The sequence below is a fragment of the Varanus komodoensis genome, unplaced genomic scaffold (genome assembly GCF_004798865.1).
Source record: "Varanus komodoensis strain SLA01 unplaced genomic scaffold, ASM479886v1 scaffold1, whole genome shotgun sequence".
Taxonomy (NCBI): domain Eukaryota; kingdom Metazoa; phylum Chordata; class Lepidosauria; order Squamata; family Varanidae; genus Varanus; species Varanus komodoensis.
In genome coordinates, this window is record NW_025335268.1 from 125,895,724 (window position 1) to 125,910,771 (window position 15,048).

Consider the following 15,048-nt stretch of genomic DNA (forward strand, 5'->3'; position numbering starts at 1 on the left):
CTTGCCTTGGTGGCTGAGATCCGTGCCTATTTCCTAGCTTCCCAGTAATGCTCAAAATGATAGTAGGCATCACTGTCAATCAAGACAAGAAAGATTATTGATGGCAGAAGCCAAATTACAGAAGGCTGTTACATCAGATACTACCCGTAGAAACAATAAGGTTGGGTAGAGGTCAAGTGTTCCTCCTCCTCAACTTTCACACATCTCAGCCTCTGAGAAACCTCCCTCACAAACGGGATTGATAGACTTATTATTGAAAAAAATTGTATCCTGTCTTTTTATTCCAGCTTTCAGGATGACTAGCAAGGTCAGAAAGAACACATTAAATGAAATCCAACAAATAGTAGCAACAGTAAAAATAAAAAATATATAACAGCATTGCCATATCAGTGAAATTGGAGTCTATTTACATTTTTTAAAGACTGGGTAAAAAAGGTCTGCCTAGAGTCAAAAGGAAATGAATGGGCACTTGGTGACAGCCAAGAAGTCACTCTTACTAGTTGTCCCCACCTAAATTCAGGAGATGCAGCATCTGGCTAAGAATATTATGCCAGGCTGCCTGATGGGGTCAGCAGCTACATCTAAGTTTGCTTGTGCATTCTGTTAAATGTTCATCTAAGGGTGTACAAAATCCAAGGGAAGCACTACAGAACGTGGTTTTCTTTGGATGAGAGAGTGCATCAATAATTTCAGCCATTAAGGGCAGAACCCAATGAATGTTAGACAAAAATAAGTCCTCTTCCATCCAGCATTCCCCAGCTGATGATGCTGGAAACTGTAGTGCTTGTTTCTGGCTAAACATACATAGGATTGTTCCCTAAAGAACACTCAGATCTTTTCTTTATTCCATGATCACCCCATCAGGTAACAGTTTAGACATAAACATTGGGTTATAGCTATTTTCATTGTTCAACTTCTGGTATTGGTTTGAGGTACAGACAGGAGGCTGAGAGTTGTGTGATTCTATAATTTGGTTCCTGTAGAAGGTCCATTCAGAATAATCGAATGGAGTTCTAACTATACATATCTGTTTCTCACCTCACATCCTGAATTTGATTAAATAATCTCTGAGGAAACATGCACTTTCAAAGCTTTTATAAGTGTGGTCCTCGGACAACTAAGAATTGGATTCCTTCCCAAGGGACCCAACTTCAATACAGCTGATTGGATTAAAGCTCATGGGTCTGTCCGTTGGTCAGAAGATAACATTCGATAGCACTGCATTCAGTTTGTCAGTTCTAATCAAAAATTCAAATAGAAGCCACAATGAGAGCTATGCAGTTTTTCATTATTTGTTGAAGAAATTTGGGCTAACTTCTGAAGCAAATATTTTAAATGTAACCTGGCATATGCAAAACAGTATATATTTTGCAACCCAAAACAATTCCTTTTGTTGATATACAAGGGCTGCAGTGCTTTTACTGGTTACATCCTACTGTTTATATGTCTGCCTTTTTGAATGTGGAATATAGTTTTTGTGTTTGCAACCTCAGTACCTATGTTTAAGGGTTAGGGTGTTAAGGAGTCTGTGGACTGTAAGGATCTTGGGGAGCTGTCTTGTAGATGTTTTGAGGCGGGAGTGGATTGAGGCTGCCTGTTGGGTTAAGCTGTCCCTTCACCCATACTCAACTTGTTTATTTGTAAATAAACACAACCATTAGAAAATGTGAGTAAGCATTCAATGATCTCTTTCTAAAAGGAACCAAACACAGATAAGCTGTGACAGATCTGTTTTTGCCTAGAAATGATATGGAACTTATGTGTTGAATTTGAATAAGAAATCAGCAGGAATTGCAGAATTATTCACTGCCCTTTAACTTATTTCTCATCTTATTATGTTTTGACCTCTGAAATGGATTTACCTGACATTGTTACTACTTGATGTACACAAGATACTCAACATATCCAAGATGCAAAATATTTTTTTCATGGCACAAAAATTAAACAGATTCATAGTTGGTTGCATAAGCCAACCCTAACCCTTCACAAGAGGATCAGGGAACAATTTAGGAGGTGGCCCTCCAGACCTGCCCCATTGCAGGTCCAAACATCTGAGGTTACTAAGGTGGAAAAGGCTGATCTAAAGGGCTCCCTCTACAGGAGTGGGCAACTTGTGGCCCTCCAGATATTTTTGCCTATAACTCTCACAGTAGTCAGCTACATCTGGAGGGCATTAGGTTGGGGAAGCCTAGGTTTATAATATGCCAGAAGATTTTACATATTTCCAAATAGCGGCTGTATGTACTCCATAAAGTAAGCCACAAGACCTGAGCAGGGCTTTCAATCCTAGGGTCACCATAAGTCGGAAATGACTTGGTGGCACATAATAAGAGCAAGAGCGGACTCTTTGCCGCAAAAGACTTAGCTCTGTTAACCTCTCTGGACATTATTTTCATCTGTCAGTGTGAGTTGTTTTTGAGACTGATTATACTCAATCAGGCAGTGGCCAACGGATCTCTCACTCCAGCGGGAGCAACCCTTCCACACCCCAGAAGCCCGATGACAAGCGAGCACGCGTACATACCCAGGTAATGCACGCCTCGGCCAAAGCAGCTCCCGCCTCCACTGAACCACCACTAGGGGGATCACAGGATCGGCCCAGTTGGCCCGCGATGGAAATCTTATTCTGGGGGCGGGGACGGGCTTGGGCCGTCGTCGTGGCGATATGCTAATACCACCCCTCTGCGCCGCCGGGCCAACGGGTTGGCAGTGCGCGATGGCGTCAGCGTCAGCACGCGTGACGTAGGAAGGGAAAGAGCCGTGGCCGCTGGTGCTGCTGCTGCTGCTGCTGCTGTTGGGCGAGTGGAGTGGGGGATTTAATAGCAAAAGTTCCGCGCGGAGTGTGGCCGGGGAGCGCGCGCGCCTCGTCGCCAGCAGGTAAGATGACAGCGGTGCGCCTCGCGTTTCTAGGGCCGGCCCGCCGCAGCTGGGGGCCATGGAGCGGGGAAGTTCGCAAGAAGGAGCGTGCTCAGTTTCCCTTGTTGTAGGGGTGGGGTCCGTTATCGTCCTTACCAGTGGGCATTTTAGGAGGCTGCCGAGGCCCCAGCGCCTCAGAAGCGGCTGGAATCGGCTGCTGGTGGGCAGAAGTTCTTGGACCTGTGGGCCCTGTCGACTGGCTCTGTGCCCTGCACAGCAACCCCAGTGTTCGTCCTCTCCTACTCCGCCTCGGCGGGCAGCTGATGCTCGCTGGCTTGTGGAAGTGAGTGGCGAGTACCGCTGCCTCCAACTGCTTGCCTGCCCAGCAGTAAAAGCTGGGTACCTGGCGTTGTTCGGCCGAGGCTTTCAGGTGAGCAAGTGAAGGCAAAGCCTGCTCCTGTCTCTCTTACCCCATCCTTCTTTCTGGGCCATCCGACTGGGAGAAGTATATCCGGCAAAGCTGTCCTAAGTAACCGGGAGGGGAAACAGAGAAGGCCGGGGCTGCGCTTTACAGGAATAGTCTTCTGGCTTTGCTCACTGTTTCTCTGGTCTGGACAGTGCTAAAGAACTGCAGCACTCTTTAGGGGAAAGAGCACGAGCTGCTCTGCCCATTTGCCTTACCTGCAGCAGGGATTGAGCCAGGATCTGCCTCTGTGATGTACAAGTAAAAAGAGTCGGTGAAGAGTAGTTGTCTGATCCTTCCTCTTGCTCACCCACAGGCCAGCCCAAGATGTTTTGCCACCTCAGGTAGAGCAGCAAATGGTATATAACACTTAAGGTCAGTCAAGCTATTTTGGCACTGGGGACAGAAAATCCCACAGGTGTGTTCTATCTTTGGCAGTAACAATACAACAACAACAATAATAAACTAAATAACTATTTGCTGCCATTTATGACAGACCAGATCAGCTGCCTGAGGCAGTTAGTGGGCCTTGGCCTACCCACTGCAATGCTCAGAGAGGGAAGAAGTTAAGCAAACAGGGATGGCAGCCCATGCTTGAACAGTTGCTTTCTCCAGGCTGTGACATAGGGCTCCGTCCTCTCCAGTATACTGCCCAAAGAATGCACAGTCTGGCACCTCAGCCCATTTGCTTGCTCTTTGCAAGTGTAGTGGGATTAATTGCCCTGATGTGTATGAGAGAGGAGGATACCAGGCAATGAAAGTAAATAATTGGTTGGTTCCCCAAAGCTTGGAACAGGGAGATAAAAGGAGGAGTGGATAAGATGTAGGATTGTCTTTCTCTGCCCACCAGTATAGGGAGGGAAGTGCATTTGATTTTAAAATGCTGTGTTTAATAAGAATTCCAAATAAATATAACCAAGTTTATTGTCCTGTGGTGGACCTGAAGAGATCATGTGGTGACAAAAAGTCACTCACATAGCAACAGTGGAGAAAATGTGTGAAAGAACGTGCATTTCTACAGAAATGGCATGAAACAACAGATGTTGATAATGGAAATGTTTTACTACAGGTTTCTCTTTTTCTAATATTTATATTGTATTTTAATGCATTAATATGTACCTTAATGACATGACTTAAATTTTCAGGGATTTTTATATTGTTTCAAGGATCTTTATAATGTTGCTATTGTAAAAAAGGTAGCTTTTTAAAAGTTGGCTTTTAAGTGCTGTATTGTATTTCTAGTATGTTTTATTGTTAAGTTATATTTTTATTGTATTTTTTCTGCTGTTATGAACTGCTGAGAGAGCTTTGGCTATGGGGTGGTATAGAAATACAATTAATAATAAACACCACATGTTCTGAGGTCAGAATGCTTTACAAATCAACAAAATGCACTTCTGATTATGGGCTCTGGTTCTAAAGAACTCTTTCTACACAATTGTGCATAACATATTTTAGAGATACATTGCCCTTTAATAGTTGGGAATTATGATAAAACAATGTTAGAATATAGAATCAATGTTTTGATGAGGAGGCATCTTTGACAGTTGCTATTTCCCGCAACTCTTCTTTTTTAATGTAAGGAAGTCATTTTGGTCATGACTTAATGGGTTCTGTTTCTAAACTCCGCTTTGCTTTTTGGATTGAAGGAATAATAGCTCAGGTTGTTCCAGTGATGGAAGTGACTTTTCCAGTCATGTGAAATGTTTCTTCTTGGCGTTCACGCAGTAACTGGAGAACTTTTAATAGGGTATAGGTACTGTCTCTGAAGCAAGGCACTATGGAAGTACTGTAGCCCATTTTGCACAGAAGACATGGTAGGCATCAATAAGATGATGTATGGTGAAGATCTGCTTCAGTTTTTTCTACCATAATAGAAACTAATTTGTTCTTGTCTGGGCTTTTAGAAAAATAGGATGGATTCACATGCTAATATTATGGGTTTTGTTATGTAGGTGCAGGCTTCTTTTTAAGTTGCATTCCACTAGTGCATGTTCTATGTGCTGCATTTATTACATTTTGTAGCTAGTTCTTTTTTGCAGGCTAAAGAGTGTTGTTATAATTGGTTTTCTTGACATGTGTATTTGTCTTCTATAGGCTCATAAATAATTAAGGTTGCAACCCTGTGCAGTTCCATTGAATTCAAGCGTATAGACTGGGTTGTAGCTCAGTTTGGGAGCACATGTTTTGCATGCAGAAGGTCTTAGCTTCAGTCCTTGGCATCTCCAAGTCCTTTCCATCTCCTTGGAAAGTATCTTGCCTGAAAACCTGGCAATCCATTGTCATTCAGTTTTTGTCTGATTCTTATGTTCCCAGTGGGGCTTATTTCTGAATAGACATTTATAGAATTCCACAGTAAATGCTGCAGAGTTGAGACCAAAGATAGCAACATTACATTTTATTGAGGAGGAAAATCAACACAAATTTTAATTCTATTTGGTTTATTTGGGCTTGTTGCCCTAATGTTTCTCAGCTCCTCTATCACATAACTTTTCCTACTAGCGCTTGCTACTTTTGCCCAGATTTCAAAATCGCTATTGTAAATTCTTCAGAATTAAAATTAATATTTGCAGATAGAGTTTTGTGTGTGTTCAAATTCTAGGATGGAGGCTTCACCTGGTTTGCAAAAAGAAATGAAAGAAATAACATAGAGGGATCATCCTTTTGCGATATGAGCAGCCATCTGTGATATGAGACATATTTCCAGCTGGCAGTACTACACAGCTTTAAAATATTGATTTCTGCGATTCAAAGTTAGATTAGGAAGATGGTTAATTCTTCCTAAGAATGCAAAAATAGGAAATGTGTGTGGAATGCACAGGAATCCCTGGAAATGGTGGAGAGTGGGGGTGGGATAGGACTGGAGGCATGGTAATACTGGATTTGATTATATTAAAAATAAGGTTCCTTGTGAAGAGGGAATACTGGATACTTATAATATGTTTGTTTGTGATAATTGTTTGTTTACTTATATCAAACTGAGGAGGGGTTATATGGAAGAAGGTAGATAGGCAATGTTGTTATGCTAGTTTTACCACAGCATCAGCACCAACAGACTTCAGATACAGTTAAGAACATAAGAAAAGCCACACTGGACCAATCCATTGGTCCATCCAGGCCAGTACTATGTTCACAAATCAACTACCCACATGATCCCATAAGCAGGATGGGTAGAAGAGTTCTATCTGCCCAAGCTCCTCAGCAACTGGTCTGCACAGTTATACTACCTCTGATAACAGAGGTGGCACACTGCCAACAATACTGGTAGCCATTGGTAGTCTTTTTCTCCTAGAATTTGTCCATTCCGCTTTTAAAACTATTCAAATTGGTGGTCGTCATTGCTTCCAATAGCAGTGAATTCCAAAGCTGCTTGCAAGTAAGTTCAAAAACTTGATCTCTCTCCCACCATTTTCCTGGTAATATTTAAACTATATTTCATATGTGTAAGGTGACTCACGTATAAGACAAGGTTAATATTTTGGGCTGTTTTTCTGGTGTTTGTCATATGTTGGGCAAATAAGATGACCCCCAAGTTTTGCTTTGTTATTTTCGTTTTCAAGGGTGGTCTTATACACTGATATACACAGTCACTGTTTCCTCCAGATTCTACAGAAAGAAATAGGGTGTGGTACAAAAGCTGTGTCCACACATAATTACAAGCCATGACAGGAATAGCTTGTTATTTTTCATGAACTCAGAAAGCATGGTGGAGAGCTGCATGTTTGGGTTCCTTGAATTCCCATGGAGAAACAAGGTTTCCATGCTTCAGCATTGCTTGCCATTATGTGTGAATTCAGTTAGAATGTTTTTCCATAGTTTCCCTGTTTCTGCACTTGAGTTTGGTGGAAAGAGCAGCTGTGGCAGCAGCAGATGTTCCCGTCTCCATTTTTTAATGTCCTGTTCGCAACTGCTATGGCTGCAGCGGCCAAATTCTGGCTGCCTTGCACTGCTTTTTCCCTCTGTCTGGACTTATGCTTTGGAATAGCAGCAGCAGCAGAAGGGCATTGCACAGCACCATCTTCAGCAGCAGTGACCTTGGAGACAGGCATGCTTGGCACTCCTGTCTGCTTGCTGCACTTTGTAGGAGTGGTGCTCTGAAAAGGTGTTCTCCTTGGGGAGCCAACATTGTCTTCTTGTGAAGGCCGCTTTGCGCAAGAGGAGCATGCTGGCTGAGTGTGGTCACAGCCTTCGGGGCAATTGCCATGAGAAGCTCAGGTCTCCTTCTCTCTCCCCCACCCTCCCCACTGCTCTATCTTCACACAGGCATTCCTAAGGACTCCCAACAAGCCCTGCTGTGTCCCCCCACTCCGGCCACAGCTGCATGACAAACACATTCTTTCTGATCTGCCAGGATTTGGGATCCTAATCTGATGCTTTAACTACTATTGCAACTGTGTGAGTTTGCACATCATGCTAAGTCACCCTGCAAATAAATTCTGCTGTGTGGGTTCTTTGCTGAACAACCCAAGACAATTGGGTTTGCTCTGGCTTATTCAGCCTCTCCTTTCCCTTTGATCATCTGACTGGCTCCAGCATGTATCCTAGGAACATTTGCAGCAGAATCTCCATCACCCAGTATATTAGCAGCTTTTTTACAATTGGGCTGCTCTGTGTTCACAGTGTGTTTTATCTCTGCTGACTCTTGTTGGAAAGTTTTTCCATCTCTCCCTTACCCTTTGCCTGCCTATACCTGCTTGTATTTTTTAATAAACATTATAAAACTTTTCATGTTCATTTCTGTTTTTTATTAGCGCACTGCTATCTTCACCTGCCTGTGATATCCAGTTCCCCACTTTCCTCTCTGAAGTAGCTCTTGCTCTGTATCCCACTCTCTGCACTCTGACGCACCCTGTGGCAGTTTGTAGCAAACCCTCTTCAGTTCTTTAATGAAACTGCTTAGATTCAGCCTATCTCCTGACTTTGTTACTTTAGATGTGGAAATCTCATTCTCACGCTATCATGTCTTTCCCCATTTTGCCCCACAGAATCTCATCCTGTGGCCCAATTTCCTAAGCACTTTTTCTACTGAAACCTTCCTCATTTCCTGCTGTGTCATCCCTACAACTGTACCATTCTATTTTCCCTGAAGAAAAACCTTGTGTACTGCAACTTCAAAGGTTGTTTATTGAGAAGCAAGAGATTATGGCTGCTTCTGTCACTTTTAAGAATGTTAAGAATAGCTAAAATCCCACTTTTTCTTGGACATATGCTATTAGGCATTGCTTTTATGAGTGGTGCAGATGGGATGGGTTTCTAGTTCTAAATGGAAAATAGAAGGAATAGAGCTATTGTCTTGTGGGGTGTGGTGCATTTATAGAAAAGAAATTTCTGAGAGAGCATGTGGGACTTACACAGGGAATTATTCCAGCAAGTATAACATATATTAATGGGAAATGTACTTATGCAGATTTGAGTTTAAGTTATGGTATGCACATGGGTAATGAGTCCAGATTTACTCAGAGGTTTCTGGTCTTCTCCAGAGCTGCTGATTTCGGTACGAGATTCAAGGGAAGCAGTGGGGGTGTAATTGCTACTGATGAAAGTGACATTTTTGGGGGCCCTGGCCCTGTTAGTTTGGGGTTGTCTGAATGAGTGCACCCCTCCCCCAAACTGGCAGATGTAGTGCAGGATTGTAGTGACAATTACATCTAGTATGAGGCCTTCCACATCTAGAAGTGCATAAATGGAGTGCCACTGTACTTTTAAGTAGCCGAAAGATTGCTCTACAGGGAGTCTAGAATGACTGTGGCAGTAAAAAAAAAAAAAAAATCTTTTTGACTGTTCTTGCAGTGTCCTTGTACAGTGTCACAAGCCACACTTGAAGTACATAAGCTTGAACTCAGCAAATGAGGAGGTACATGGGCAGGCTGTTAACCATAAAGTGGGGTTGGTGAAGAATTTGTCTGTGGCTAGCTTGTCTTCCAAAGGCATGTTTGAGAAAATAGTTGTGGCACACCTTCTCTCTTCTTCAGAATCCGCAGCTGGCTGGAGAGCCAGCAGTCACCTCTGTACAACTCTTCACCCTTCATTGGAGGAGCTAAAATGCATATATGAGGAATCCTCAGGCTCTTTGTTAGATACAAAATGCAAGCTATGGAGGAAAAAGAGAAAAGTCAAACAATTAGGTCAGATATAGTGGCCATGTGGTCTTCAGTTTAAACATAAGATGCGTCCAGATGGGTTTTTAAAATTATGCTGTTGTTCTTGGTTCATGGAATTTTACAGAGGGCTAAGACATAGTCTTCCATTAGTAATCTCCTGTGTTTCCCCATGGCTTGCTTCTTCCATTTTTATCACAGAACAGTGCTTTTTAATTGTTGTGTTAGGAACCCTCCATTTGGAAACATCCTCAGTCTCAAAATGAAGATAGCAGGCTGAATAACTTAGCTATCACTGGGTATTACAGGTATCAGATTACACCTAGCATCAAGGGATGAAGAAGCATTGGCTAACACATATTTCTGAAAAAAAAGAAAAGTGAGAAGTCTGTCTTGCCCTGGGCAAAATTCACAGTTGCCTTGGTAGGCAGAGAGCAGACATGAAAAGAAACATGGCAGTCTATTAAGAAACCTATGGTCTTCTTCTGCCAGATGAAAGGAACCTCATACTGAAAAAAATGCTGCCCTTTACACGAATCTGCCCTCTACAAATCTGCTTAATTCAGCCTTTATTGTGAGCATTCCAGCCTTCTCAGTATACAGGGAAAACTTGGATATTGTTTTGTTGATTCATGATGAAGTAGAAATATATATGACATATAATCTTGACCCTACAAATGTTTGCTTGGCTAAGCCTCAGCAAGGTCAGTAGAATTTACTTTATGGTAAATGTTCCTAGAATTGCAACCTTGGACTTGTTCTAGTTTTTCTGGTGACTTGTAATGCATGAAGGCAAAATATGTTTTGCTCTCTTGCAGCTTTCTTCCACGGGGGACTTCCTTCATGCTGACATGGTAACTACAGGTTGGCTCTCACCAACAAGTGAACAGGAACAGCTGCTTCAAAGAGGTAACCGTGCCTTTTAAAGAATGTAGTTTGCAGTGGTTTTAAAATCTGTTTTGGGCTTGTGTACACAAGTATACTGAATGGTTCTCTAGTTCATGCAGAAATTGGTTATTTAAAAGTCCAAACGTGAGATAATAGCACTATTTATGTTTTCAGATGGATTATGGATGTTAAATATATAAACCTCATGATAGGAACAGATTTCAATTTTTAGTTCAAGTTAATTATGGCACAGTGATGCTTCTGAAGATGTATGATAACACTCTACTTCCAGTATCTGTTTTAGACTAGAACTGAATATTCTGGAGTATAACTTAAGTATTGTGGGGATCATGCTGGAAATATCACCACTGATATTTCCCTTCTCCCTTCATTCTATTTTTTGAGAATAAAAGAATTATACTAAATTACTAAATTACTAAATTTCTAATTTAGTAGTAAATTTAGTACTAAATTACTAATTGGTACTAAAGTAAAATATTATAAAGTACTCAATCCTTGAAATATTTCCAAGCTACTGTCTTGCAAAGATTGTATAGTAAATTGTATGCAGTTATATAGCCAACAAAAATTTGGATGTGTTGCAACCTGTCCTTGAAAAGTTTAACAGATTTGTGTACAAAGCTTGCCCAGTTACTTTGGCTGAGGCTAGGCTGTGGTTTTTTGGTACAGAATACAAGTTGTGTATTTCCCTGTCTTTACCAGCTCTTGTCTTTTCAGCCTCCATGTGGAATTATTCCTAAATGAGGACAGAATACTGTAGTGGCTGTGTTACACTTTGTTGATATTTAGGGCTTTTTGACAAAGCCAGTTCATCATTTTAGTAATGAAGCAAAAGTACTACCCAAGTAAAGGAGGTAGGTACTATGTTTCCTGGAGATTTGGGCAATCTTGGGTGTTTTTAAATTGTACTGACCCAATGCTTCTTCTTGTTTGCTGAGGGAACTAATGTCTCAGCTTCCTTGTTTTGTTCCATATGGGGCTTACCTGGGCAGAATCAAGTATCTGAAACTTAGCACGAACCCAATTTTGAATAGTTAAAGCCCTGCTTTTAAAGTATTATTTTGATATCTCATTGTCTACAATATGTAGGTATTCAGCACATGGTAGTAATTGTATTAAATATGCTTCGTCAGAAGTAAAGAACATATGAAGCATATTCTGTCACTTCTATAGTGAAATGTTGTTCTTTTGTGGAAGCATAGCTACATCTACAAGTTCACTGAGCACTTGTATTTTCATTGGTATTGGAGGAATCACCTGCTTCTTTTCCTGGAGTTAGAGCATCCTAATTCCATTTCATCAATTCTAACTCCTCTTCATGACCACTTACTTGAAAAAACATGCAGTGGAGCACAAAACAAAACCAGTCCCTTCACATAGAGAATTATCGGATCAAGGAAAGGGCTGGGTTAGATGGATACTGCCTCTAATAGAGCAATCAGGGACCGATTAAACATAGCGTGTGAATGTATGTGGCATAGATCTGACAAGTCTTGACTTTTTAAACATACAATAATGTTGGGAGATTTAGCTTTCTACATTAGGCATTTATTGGGCACTCTTGAATCCCCACTCACAGTACCATGCTTTGCATGCTTTACAATGTTGTCAAGGAACTCTACCATTCTTTGCAACCATTCATGAGCTTTTTTCTTTTTAGCGGAAGGAAACTCTTTTTTATTTGTGAATGGTAGCATGAAACTTTCATATATTTGTGTTATTCTGCCATATCACAGTGCTGCCTAGGGGTTGTATAATGGAACATATAAAGGGAGAGAGAAAAAACATGCATAAAGAAGCTGATCTGAATCCTGCAAAAAATCTGGAAGCCAAAACCTAGATAAAATGACAGGTTAGTCCTGTTGAGGTGTTCATTCTGCAGGGATATTCGGACTGCACTCATTTCCCCACTGATGAATCTCTTCCAGGGCCATATGGAACAACAATATATTTATATAGTGCTATCTGACACTAATCCAACAGTAACATATAGTGTTGCTAAATTCTTCACGGCTGTGATGGGTATCCGAAGACAGATCCTGGGGGAGTGGTGCTCTACCTAATTGGACAAGGACAAAGTCTGGGACTGTCACTGATTTAAGATGACTGATATTGTGTCAAAGTATTTATTAATCTGAGTGGAGTTTTAATATAGATAATCTTTTATTTATTTTCTTCTTTTTAAAATCTATATATGTATTGAATGGAGCTGGTCTTTGACCACAATCAAGTTTTTTATCTATCTAAAGTGACAGATTAAAAGTCAAATGTAGAAAAGCCTATTATGATTTAAATGGAGTAATAGAAGGGAAAAGGGAAGACTGTACTCATTCCATACCAGCTGTTTTTATGCATGGTACAGGTCCCCCTCAACTGATCTTATTCCATACCCTTTCCACCCCATGGAGTTTCAGATGAATATTTATTATTTTAAATTGATCAGTGGGATCATACTGTTGTTTGTATGTTTTAATTTTCTTGTTGGAAAATTGCTATTAGATTCTGAGGACAGTTGGTTGAAACATATCCAAAACAAAATTTTCTTTTAAAATCCTAATAATAATAGGAACTTTTTAATTCTGTGAACTACTATACTATTGGGGTGAATTATATGTTACATGAAATATTTGTGATTGGTTGGATACCCCATTTTTTCTTGTTTTAATGAAATGCAGCTGCAAAGGGCTGCCACTGATTCTACCAGATTTGGGATCGGAGGGATACTTTCTCGGCACCTCCTTAGTAATCAAACAAGCCCATTACTTGTCTGTGGGGTAAAATGCAATGGCTATATTTGATTGCGGAAAACTGCATGGAGAGGCAGAATGTTGATTGGGGAAAACTGCATGGAGAGGCAGAATGTTGATTGGGGAAAACTGCATGGAGAGGCAGAACATTTACTTCCCAGAACTAGTATTCCATTCAGATCCATCACTCCCCTACAGGAGCTGCTTTTCCTTTACAAAAAAAGTGACTAAATCCTTGGGCAACTGGCAGTTGATTTGGTCTTGCTCCTTCCCTCTGTTTTTGTATGAGTAAGAGGGATCCCTTCCTGCAACAGCAGGGCTGTCAGAAGGACCTGCATGCATAAATGCATCCTTTACCCAGCATTCATGTGAAGAAGCATGGGCCTGAAATATTTTGTTACATTTTCTATGGGTATGAATTACAGTGGAATGACCTTTCTCATCCTTGCTGAGGCAAGCAGGATTACTGTGCTTTTCGCATGGAAACAGGCAAAAGGAGGGGTGGTCAGATGACTTGTCATTGAAATGGTCGATACTAGTATTTTTTAGTAATGCCATTGGGAAGTTGGGGAGATTGTAATAGAAACCTTACTGACTTCTGGCGCCTACAAAACTGTATTGTTTTTCTTTAAAAAAAAAACGCTTAAATTAGTTTCAGGAGTCTTTCCCCTCCCCCCCCCATTTTTTATTTTTTTTTAGACCAAAAAACTCCATAAATACAATACATCATAACAATACTATAACATAACAAAAACACAATAATAAAAGGTAAATGATAAAGTGCCCCCACCACCCCAGAGACCAATGCTACCACCATTCTCATACTATAATGATTAATAATATATAATATACCTCAATTATTTCCAAATCCCCTACAGAGGTTCATATACTCTTGACTGGGTTTACAGCCTTTGCCTTCTATCGGTACTGCTTTTACAAAATCTTCCCAGATTTCATTATATTTATTTGCTTTCATTAATCCTCTTTTAATTTTTATTTCTGTCATCAGTTTATCATTAATTACTATTTCTATATTTCCTTATACCATTCATGCCTTTGCAAAACCCAATTTTGTTTCCAATATTTAACTATCACTAGCCTAACTGCGATTATCATACTTACAATCAATTCTTGCTTAGCTTCATTTATATCTTGTTTTTCTATCATCAGTAATAACACCATTCTTAGTCTATATCTAAAATTTCTCCAATTTCCTTAAATACCATAATCCAAATCTTTTATATGTTTTCACAATCCCACTAAATATGTTTATAAGTTCCGATCTCCAACATATATTAGAATATTTGTCATCAATTTGATTTAACTTAACTGGTATTAAATACCATCTCCATATCTCCCTGTATCCATGCTCTTTATTTTTAACTGACATATTCTTATATACTCTTCTGTTCCAAATATTCTTCCAATCCTTGTCTTTTATTTCACCTACATCCATTTCCCAAATTGATTTTAAACTTTTTGTCGGATCCCCTAACTCCATTAATATCCTATAGATTTTGGCAATTCTTCCTTTACTTGTATATTCTTCCTCAGTCTCACATTCTTTTATGATCATTTCAAATTTTGTTAATTGCCTTTCTTCCTCTTTAAATTTATCCTCCATCTTTACCCATTTTTCTAATTGAATTAAATTTATCCAATTTAAATTAACCTCTGGCAATATTCTCCTTAATTGTAATATATTTTTTATCTTATTTTTCCAGTCTTTCCATATATATATATGGTTATTTTTTAATTTAGTTTTCCAGTCCTTTAATTCTGTTTTTGGAAATTTCTCCATTTCGACCACTGGTGTTAGCAGAGAAATTCCTGGGATTAACTGTTGTCTCCATTTTTCCCATACTTCCATCGTATTTTTTAAAAAGGGATTTTGAATTCTTTTAATAATCTTTTTAATATCCTTTTTAAACTAATATGTCTCTAAATGATCACTTATTTCCCTTAATTCTTTTAA

The 15,048-nt window shown here is 40.0% G+C and overlaps 1 protein-coding gene across 5 annotated transcripts in view; it reads left to right on the top strand.

The window, feature by feature from the left end:
- The first annotated feature begins 2,733 nt into the window (after positions 1 to 2,733).
- PPARD (peroxisome proliferator activated receptor delta) overlaps positions 2,734 to 15,048 on the top strand; it is a 58,833-nt gene continuing 46,518 nt past the window's right edge. For 2 of the 5 annotated variants that reach the window (XM_044444850.1, XM_044444893.1), the window contains exons 1-3: positions 2,734 to 2,877; positions 10,236 to 10,326; positions 11,044 to 11,180. The gene's annotated coding sequence lies outside the window, so the exon portion shown is untranslated. Of the gene's footprint in view, positions 2,878 to 10,235; positions 10,327 to 11,028; positions 11,181 to 12,062; positions 12,179 to 15,048 lie in introns of all 5 variants that reach the window. The other 3 variants (XM_044444867.1, XM_044444858.1, XM_044444874.1) reach the window with 3 other exon arrangements.